This window comes from Dermacentor variabilis, chromosome 11 (genome assembly GCF_050947875.1).
Source record: "Dermacentor variabilis isolate Ectoservices chromosome 11, ASM5094787v1, whole genome shotgun sequence".
Taxonomy (NCBI): domain Eukaryota; kingdom Metazoa; phylum Arthropoda; class Arachnida; order Ixodida; family Ixodidae; genus Dermacentor; species Dermacentor variabilis.
In genome coordinates, this window is record NC_134578.1 from 80705751 (window position 1) to 80715365 (window position 9615).

General features: G+C 45.4%; 1 long non-coding RNA gene across 1 annotated transcript in view; it reads right to left on the minus strand.

Moving 5' to 3' along the window:
• Positions 1-6360, minus strand: part of LOC142564628 (uncharacterized) — a 30446-nt gene extending 24086 nt beyond the window's left edge. Inside the window, exon 1 of the long non-coding RNA XR_012824632.1 lies at positions 6205-6360. This is a non-coding gene — a long non-coding RNA (uncharacterized LOC142564628). The remainder of the gene's footprint in view (positions 1-6204) is intronic.
• Positions 6361-9615: the final 3255 nt, after the last annotated feature.

Consider the following 9615-nt stretch of genomic DNA (forward strand, 5'->3'; position numbering starts at 1 on the left):
TCATGCTGTTCTTATTTCCTGGGTCGTGAACCAGCCTAGTCCAATTCAGCGCCCTCCTGCAAATTTCTTGGCACGTGGGAATTAGAAGCATTGTACCACAAGCGTTTTCAATGGTATGCCGTGTTATTATTTATTATTGTGACAATATAGACAGGCGGATTACCTCTCGTTATGACTAAGATATCGACACTTCTCACTCATCCATAACATTCTCGACGTCATACTCAAGCTCGTCTGTAAGCTTGCTGGACGTTACAGTGACCTCATGTTGCAGTAAATGGGCGACTACACCTTTTAGGAAACCTATAGATGGTATCGTTTTCCACTCACAAAGATGCCATCGCAAACAATGCGACGCTGGTGGCATACGGGGCACTCCCTTAAATATATATATATATCTTCTGTCAATTCCAAATTTTGAGGAAAACTGCTACAAAGGATACGATGCTTACTGATCACACAAATATCCACCTGAAATTTGAAATTAATTACAACGCTAATAAGGAGTTGATGGAATATAGCGCAGCAAACTTCTTACTCCAGACAGTAATGACGGGCGATCATCACGTACTAACCTAGCTTTTACGCGTTCTACGTCGTTACCGTTATTGTTTAGGGTTCCAACCCCGGCCTCGGGCAACGCCACAGCTGCAAAGCTACCATGGCGGGCACAGATGTGTTGGTTTCAATTGTGGACGCTTCCATATGCCGCCTAGGTGCTACCGTTCTTTAACGCAGCTCGGCGTCAGCACGCCCTGCGTCAGTAGTCCGCTTGACAAATTTGCATGGCGTTTATTTTCAGGAATAGAAAAACTTACCGTGAGCTTAAGTTTATTCAGCTTGCGCTTTGGCTGTCATGTCTAGTTGTGTTTTCTCCCCTTCTTACGTCACCTCTTCCTTCTCCCACCCTCGCCTCATGTATGCATCCGGCGAGTGAAGGGTGGCAAAGCTGTTATTCACTCTTTTCGTGAATGCATACATTATGTCCACTCTCTGTAACCTAATCCGCATCTTCTTTATCAACTCTATGTACCTTCCCTCAGAACTGTTGTAGAATAGTACAAAGCTAAGCGCTTCAGTCTCTGCAATGCCTTTGCGGAGGGCAACGGATGATGGCAGCTGTCAAGATGCTACTGTAGCGATTCCCATGAAGCTACAGAAAGAATTGTACATATACAACGCGACAGAAAGGCCCCAACAAATCTCTCGCGTTGTGTGTCCTCTCTGCCACCTATGCATATATATACTCTTAATCCCACCCCCGACACGGCATGCAAGACAGCCACAACTGTAGCAGCAGCAGCAACAGAAATGGAAAGCGCAAAGGAAGAGGTGAAGGAAGCTTTGCTTTAAGAAGCTTCGACGTAGCTGCGTGCCAGCGACGTTAGCCGCTGGCACCCAAGAAAGCCGATGGCTTATCTGCAGACCCAAGTAGATCAGCGTCCGCGCCCATGTTATTCCGTTGACACCAAGGAGCATCGGGACTACTCGCCGGCGTATGGCCACGCTGGGGTGGTCATGGAGGATATGTAGAGGCCCAGCGTCGTTTAGTAGAAGACAACCTGGCCCCACGCTCGCTGCAGACAGGAACCAAAGCCGGAAGGCTCCTTGGTGGACTCCCCGTCTACAGGGCTATATCTGCGGCGTAAAGAGCAATGTAGGCGCGATGGTGGAGGTCTGCCGGAACAACAGATGGGAAATACACCAGCTCCAAATTGAAAAGGAGGGTGCTCAGGAAGGCTACCTGCGGTACTCTTGAGCAGACCACCCTAATGGAGCTCACAGCCTTTCCCATCCTTGCTCAAAAGCAACGCCCTGTAAGGAAGGGCGTGAACAAACGCCTGAGACATCCCGCAACCTGAAAGTCGGAGACGTGCGGCTGACGAACGAGAAAGCGGTAGCCTCCTCTCCTCCTCTCCTGGTTCCTCTACGCCACTCGCTTTCCCAAAAGCACTCCCGTACAAGTTTTCGCCATACAGTACCGCCAGCCTACGTTCCTCCCTCGCTCATGACCTCTGCTACCGGCGTCACGCGGAACTTACGTAGTCCCAGGTGCTGGTCTCAGGCAAAAGCGCCATCACTGCAACAGAGAGGTTCTGGCGTGTGACAAGCGACAATTCAGGAACCGCACCATGCTGGAACTGAAACAACCTGAAACGGAAACCCCGGAAGCGTATTTACGGAAATGGAACTGATGTGAACGACGAATCAGGGAAGAGTGGTGCACATCAAAGAATGGCGCCACATAGCGAAACCCGCGGTGATGCGTGCACGGAGGGCCTTTAGCTTTCCCGAGACCACGCCCCCACCCTTTCCTTCGCTCTCCGTGAACAACGAGTGAGATAACATGTGGTAGTGCGCTCCCACTCCTTCTTTCTGCCCCTTCCCGCCACTCGGTTACAGGAGCTCAGGCACAATGGTCCCGCCTGCTTCACTTCACCAACACCCCGCTTTGTCCAAGAGCACGCACGTTTTCCCTTGGCGCGTTTCCTAGCCCCTCCATCCCCAAGCCCGATCACTATCGTACCATTGACCTACCACGAAAGCAGCCGCAAGAGCTAAAGAACGTTATTTGATTTAGAAGCGAACCCATGACGGGGCACACCTTCGCTATACGGCAAAGATACTTAAATGATATTGCTCGACAAAAAACGACACGGACGTGAGAGAAGACGACACACCGAGTGCAAATAGGAGACCGTCCGTGCTTTGCAAACGATGGTGGCAATGAGGGAAGCAGTGGCACAGGGACAACGAAGAACATATAGAAAAGGGCCCGTTGAACTAGAAATGAACTTAATGAGAGCAGCATTCCGGGCAAGTTGGTAGTCCATTACTTAAATGATATTGCGCGACAAAAAACGACACGGACGTGAGAGAAGACGGCACACCAAGCGCAATAGATATTCAGTTGCAAAGAAGATAAATTATTTGACGGCACAACTTTATATTATCTTTCGCAGTTGCAAGAAATGCATTAACGACAGGCCTGTTGGGAAGCAAGCCACGCAGTCCAAACGAGTATTGAGGTAGGGGATTAAAGCTTGCCTATACAGCACCAGCGAGTATGTGCAGCAGCCAAACATCCCATGCCTCATGTCGCAGGTCTTGGGTATCACCTGGTATGCGCCCTGTAGTTCTGCCTAAATAAAGAAAGAAACGGCTGACAGATGGAATAGCACACTGTGGTATAAAGGTTATAAACAGGGATAAGGTGACAACATCCTCAGTAAATGCTACCCAATTCCCACCAGCAACCACAAACTTAATAAATTTTTTCCGAACAAGCCAGAGTAGCCTACAGACTCAACACTAATTTGAAAGATATTCATGTGCATGCCAAATAAGGACAAAGGCGAAGTTTCGAACCGGCACCTGTGGCTACCCCTGGTGCTCTGCATGCGAACATATTCAATCTGCGACTACAGTAAAAAGTACAGCGTCGAATTACTCTCACAAGAAAACTTCTGGTTACAGCTGCACATCAAGCAACCTAGTCTACTGTATAGAATGTGCCGCTTGTGGCAAACAATACATAGGTGAGACTGGACAACCAATTCATACAAGTCTCAATGGTCACCGCGTGGATGCAAAACACAGATTTCCTAAAGCAGTAGCCAGCCACTTTAATGATCATTGTCATATATTCGACAAAGCAAGGTTCTATATATTACAAACAAATTTCCGTTCACCTCGCGAAAGGAAATATACGGAATCATACCTCATACAGAAGTTTGTTTGCCTACACCCGACGGGAAATAATTTGGCACGTGGCAACATGGAATCGTTAAAAGCGGTTACTTAAATCTTAAATTCTCATTTCATCAACCAAGGCAGGAAACACATTATGCCACCAGGTAACCTTAATTCTTAACCTCACCTGTTCCTCTATTTTGAAAAAAAAAATTTCCTGCCTACTACTCAATTTAATATCCGCTTTGATGTTTTTACGTTTATATGAACTGTACCACCCCCTTTTCCCATGTACAGCTGCCCCCGCCCGCTTCTGCGCACGTCACCCTCCGATTTGCTATTCTGCTTTTCCTCCCCCCCTTTTTTGTCCGTTCAAATTATACATTTATTTGAAACACCCTCGCCAACACATTCCAAAGTTCCAGATGCCAGTATACCTTTTTCGGCACCTCAGCCGCACAGGTATCGCCATTTCTATATAACACCCTAACGACACCTAGGTTGAGCTACTGGGGCTAACGTCTCTTGAAAGACCATGCCGCTGCCTTCCAGTTACCCCACGTATTGCACCCCAGACTCCTTGTTGCCATCTTAACTCCTTCGAAATTGCTCGATGTATTTCTTCTACGCTACTAGAGTCACTCTTTCAACTGACGTCTTTTTGAGTCTCTTTTGTTACTCGCGCACTGACCGCCTGACCGACTCTTCTAAAGCCACAAAAATATGCCGCCAACGACACCCTGGAACGGTCCCAAACCTCTGATAACCTCAACACCCCCCATGCGCCTCTTTTTCTTCTCTGCTTCTTTTTTTCTTTTCGGTGTGCCCCGTTTTATTCTCTCCTTTTCTCTCTTTTCTTTTCTCCATGCCTTCCCCCTCTCCCGCTCTTCTCCCCTGGGAACCGCGCTCACGGACGTCAGGCGATAGCGCTCGTTCTATTTGAAATCTCTCCCTTTACAGCCAGCTGCGACCAACAACAACCGCGCTTGACGTCACTGCACCAACTCTTTAAAACTAACATGCCGGGCATGACGAGGCCGCCTTTGACAAAGATAGGTCCCCCTATCAAAACTTCGCCCAGAAGGCCAGCCTTTCTGAGGCACCTTATCCCTGTTTATAAATTCTATACCACAATGTAGTTCTGCCTGTAGAGCAGACGAAGAATTGTGAATATGACTCTGGGAGCAAAGATAATGTTGCCAGAAGCACCCCTACGCCCCTCTTTTCACAGACAGATCCGCCATTGCGATGTACGACGAATAAATGGCGTGGGGTATAGCATCTTTATTGACGCTGTAGAAGGCTAAATTCAATAATCAGACGCATGTGACAAAACGCATGCAATGTATTTTTTTCAATGAATAGGTTTGCCTCAGCGCTACACCACTTTTTGCTTTTATGGCTTTGTTACCTCACACACATGCGATATCTGTAGATGATTCTCGAAATAAATAGTATTTAGCTGTACTGTCGTGTATTTGCTGGTTATTATCTTCATTGTCCCCAATCTTTTCTTGCGCCTCCGGCAGTCGCAATTTTAGCATTGAAACTTCCTTTGAAGCTAGCCCTCTTATTTTGGGTACTCATTGTCTTCAGCTATACGGCCGAGCTATTCTGCACGTGGCGATTATAGTTATTGGCAACCAGCACTTCAACTAGATTACTATAAGTACATGCTTGTCGTTAGCCAAAGTTGATTGCTGCTTAGTCGGGTGAAAGGAACCTGTCCACGTAAAGATGAATGCCACCACATTTTGAGAGCAATTTATGCCAGAAATAAAAGTTACTGGCGGTCATCCAAAACGCGCAGTTTTTTCTCAGTGATTTCCTAAATATACTGGTATACCGTTCGATTCTTCTCGAAGCTTTCCAGCAAGCTCCTCTTTTTAGATTCTCAAATAATTTCTGTTTTTACCTAGGTTCTACATGTGTTCGCTTGTGTCAAATTCAGCGGTGTGATGTGCTTTTCGAGGCATATCCCTTTGCCTCCTTTCAAGAATGGTTATAAGGTTAGTACTGTATTGCCTTTGGATTAGCACTATGCAATCTTATTTGCTCGTCTAATCGATATATAGGTACAGACCACTTAACCTAAATGACAGTTCAACACCCATGGCTACGGCCGTGATGGCTCTAGGTAATGTCCATAGTGCTATGGCCTACGCCGATTTACAAAAGCTAGATGCCCACTACAGTGGAAAGTTACTGAGTCGTCGTCGCAGTTGAGTTAGAACAGCTAATTACTTCCTATATTGATATTGCGTTTTGCTTTAATTCAGGCGTAAGTCGATTATCTTCCCATTTAGGTTCGGTGCTCCTTTTATTTCGCACATTTCATTGCCTTGAACGCGTGCTACGTTGGCTGTTTACTGAGCCCAATTAGAGATATGCACTCTGTATCCTATTCTGTGTTCCTCAGGCAGTCGTGATTACTTTGGAAATCAATGAGTCAGCATGTGTTTATGCAGAAAGAAATGTTGCATGATTTAGGAATGTACTGAAACAACTTACGAAATGCGTCCTGATTCATAAGCGTATCCTTGCGTAAGATTTATCTTGCTGTCAGACATACTCATCACTTTATTGTATATGCATCTCGGGTCCTCGCCATTAATCTTTGAAATATACGTTCTCTTCAACAAGTAAATTATGGTTCCAGGTTTATAAAACTGTAGGATGAAAAAAAAAGATTGCCTCTTATTATAAAAAAAACGAGAAAAATTACTGATGAGTTTTGTGTTAAAGAGAACAGCAATAAACAGCGAATTCCAAACAAAGGCCCGAAGTAAGGTGAAGGGGATGAAGATCTGACCGCTACAGTCGTCCATTTTTGTAATGCTCAGGGAATGTATGAAGCGTTGTCAAAACTGTACCAAACCCTAAACAGCAGTTCCTAATATGTTTCGGTAATGTATCAGAGCCTACTTTAGTAGGCGCTTGCCAACAATACGTTGGCTTCTTTCAATACACGGCTCTTCACTTTTCAAAGCGTACAGGATTGTAACATGAAAAGAAGCTTATTAAAAGTGTAAGAATACAGGTACAGTTAAGGAGCAGGCGGAAAGGCAATGTACGTCTCGAGGCCCATCCCCGTACAAACATTCTGTAGTGATGCAATTTCATAATGGGGGGAACATAATTTAATGCATTTTTTCCTGGAAGACATTTTTAAAGAATTGATTTAATAACACATCTTGCCACCTTACGCTCAATACATTTACTATGTTTGCCGCGAAAGGCTCTTAAAATTTGTCAGAGCAGGTCGCTTGCTACCTAAAAAAAACCCTGGCGCTTTACTATAGTATCGTTGTCTAGACACAAAAACCCATTATTCGATTGTGCAAAAAGATCTTGCACGAATGGCGCAGTTTTTACGCCACGCATGATGGAATCGGAACAATAATTAGGCTCTTGCAGTGCATTCAGAGAGAAATAGCTGACTCAACTATAAACTATCAAAACCCTGCCGGGGGTTGCTTAGTGCCTATGGTGTTGCGCTGCTAAGCACGAGGTCGTGGCATCGAATCCCGACGATGGCGGCCGCATTTCTATAGGAGCGGCAAGCGAAAACGACCTTGTACATATATTCAGGTGCACGTTAAAAAAAACCCAGGTGGGCAAAATTTCCGGAGTCCCCCTCTGTGGTGTACCTCATAATCAGATTGTAGTTTTCGCAACTAAAGCCCATAAATTAAATTTTTTTAAGCCATGAATTTTGCATCCGTGCTCATGAGTAGTTAGAAGCCTCCCCCCCCCCTTCTAGTGCGCATGTCTTTTTACAAAAATATTGCTGTAGCTCAGCTATGACGCCCCCGCATTGAACATGCAGATTCCAGAAATGGCATGAAGAAATTCGCGCGCCAAGAGAGGGAGTGCCCACAACCTTTGACCACGGGGCGCCTACTATGACTAGGTTGCAAACACAATTGCAAGTTTATATCGTAGGGCCTTCACTAGCTGTAGCATAAGTTTAGCATGCAGGCTCTCTAATGCGTGAATAGATGTGATGATCTTTAATACGATGTCGTTGTGCAGAGGGAAAAGGTCATTGCTTGATCATGCATTGCACCGCGCGCAGACGGCGCTGCTCTCACTTCCTGCACGACGCAATGAGACCTACATTTAGCCTGATTTAGCCTAATTTAGCCTAAATTAGCCTAGTGATATTTGAGACAAAGCTAAACTGGCCTTGATTTCTGTTATGCTGGATGTACGAAAATAATTGGCTAGTATGAAGTGTGTGGCGTTATTCTGAATCAATTGCAGTGCATTAATAAGGTTATCACTGTCAGGATCCCAAACAGCAGCGGCGTATTCTAATTTGGGGCGCACAAGGGTTTTATGAAGAAGCAATATTAGTTCTGTTGGAGACTTACTGAAATTTCTACCTAATATGCGAGCATTCGATTTGCGTTATTATTTATTATAGTCACATGAGTCCTTATTATATTGCAAATAAATTCTTTATGTCATTACAACACAGATTCAGGCATTCGTTCTCTCGTGAAACTCAATTACTTCTTTTCACTCACCGCTTGCACTCTGTAATAAACAATAATTCCAGAATTGATTGCGCCTTCCTAGACTTCTTGAAGGCTTTTGGTAAGGTTGCTCACGTGTTGCAGCAACTTTCCTCTTTCAATCTTGACCATAATGTATTCAGCTGGCTTGAGTACTTCCTAATCGATTGCCGACAGTATGTTTTTGTCAACGGCCATGATTCTCCTTTAACTAACGTAGCATCAGGAGTTCCGCAGGGCTCTATTTTAGGTCCAATACTTTTTCTAGTATATATTAACGACATGGCCCCTTGTGTGTCATCTTCAGTTCACCTGTACGCCGACGTCTATGAACTGTATCGTGAGATTCGTGATGCTAACGACAAGGAAATTCTGCAGACTGATCTAAGCAACATCGCCGCTTGGTGTAAGAACTGACTCACGAAACTAAACCCCAAGAAATGCAAGAAGGGGGGCTATTCTGTAAGAGTCCACCTAGTGGACTGTCCATTTCGGCCGCTGCTGATTCGCTAGGGCCGTTCCTCTCCACCTGTTTCGTACAGCTGCATTCAATCAGCAGCGCCCGAATTGGACAGTCCACAAGGTAGACTCTTACAGTATACCCCCTCTGATGGCTGTTACAAGACGCGACGTGTATGTGCCTGCATATATGCTTAACCACGTGCAGATTTAACCACCTGCCGTTATTTGTATGCCGTTATTCTCCAAGCCATAATCGCTCAGCAGGCGCACGAATGACGGCGCCGTGACGTTTTTATCTATCATCTGTAGCTGCGCTATCATTTTTCTTGTTTCGACGCTAAGCTTCCGGACTGGTCGTTCTCGATATGAAGGAGGAATGCTAGTTCTGACCGTAGATTGTTTTCCTTTTGTTTTTCATTCTTAAATAAGACGCGTGATCTTTCTGTAGCTTATGATTTCCTTTCATTCTTATTTTTTCCACATTCCAATACCGCTTGCGTGGTCTGCTTGAAGTAGTTTTTTGTGTTGTTAGCGGCGTTTGCACTGAATACTTAATCTGTAAGTACTCCGTCATTCTACTTCCACATTTAGCAATTAAACTTTTGTTTTTCTGCTTTGAAGATAGTGAGGGTGCGTAGGCTCGTCATTGCTAAAGGAAACAAGGGAAACGCCATATTCCGCGCACAAGGGAATGAGTGTTGCTGAAAAGCACGCGCGGTCTATTCTTGCCATAGAATTGCGTTGGTAGTGCGTCAAAGGGGCACAATCTTCAAAGGAAAACACTCGTACCTGGGAAAACTGTATGAGAGAATAGTCGCCAGAAGGATCCAGCAGCACCTGGAGGACGGGAGGTGGTACCCTGACATCATGTATGGCTTCAGGGCCAACCTATCAATGCAGGACGTCCTCCTGCAACTCAAAGAGGAGGTACTCGACACAA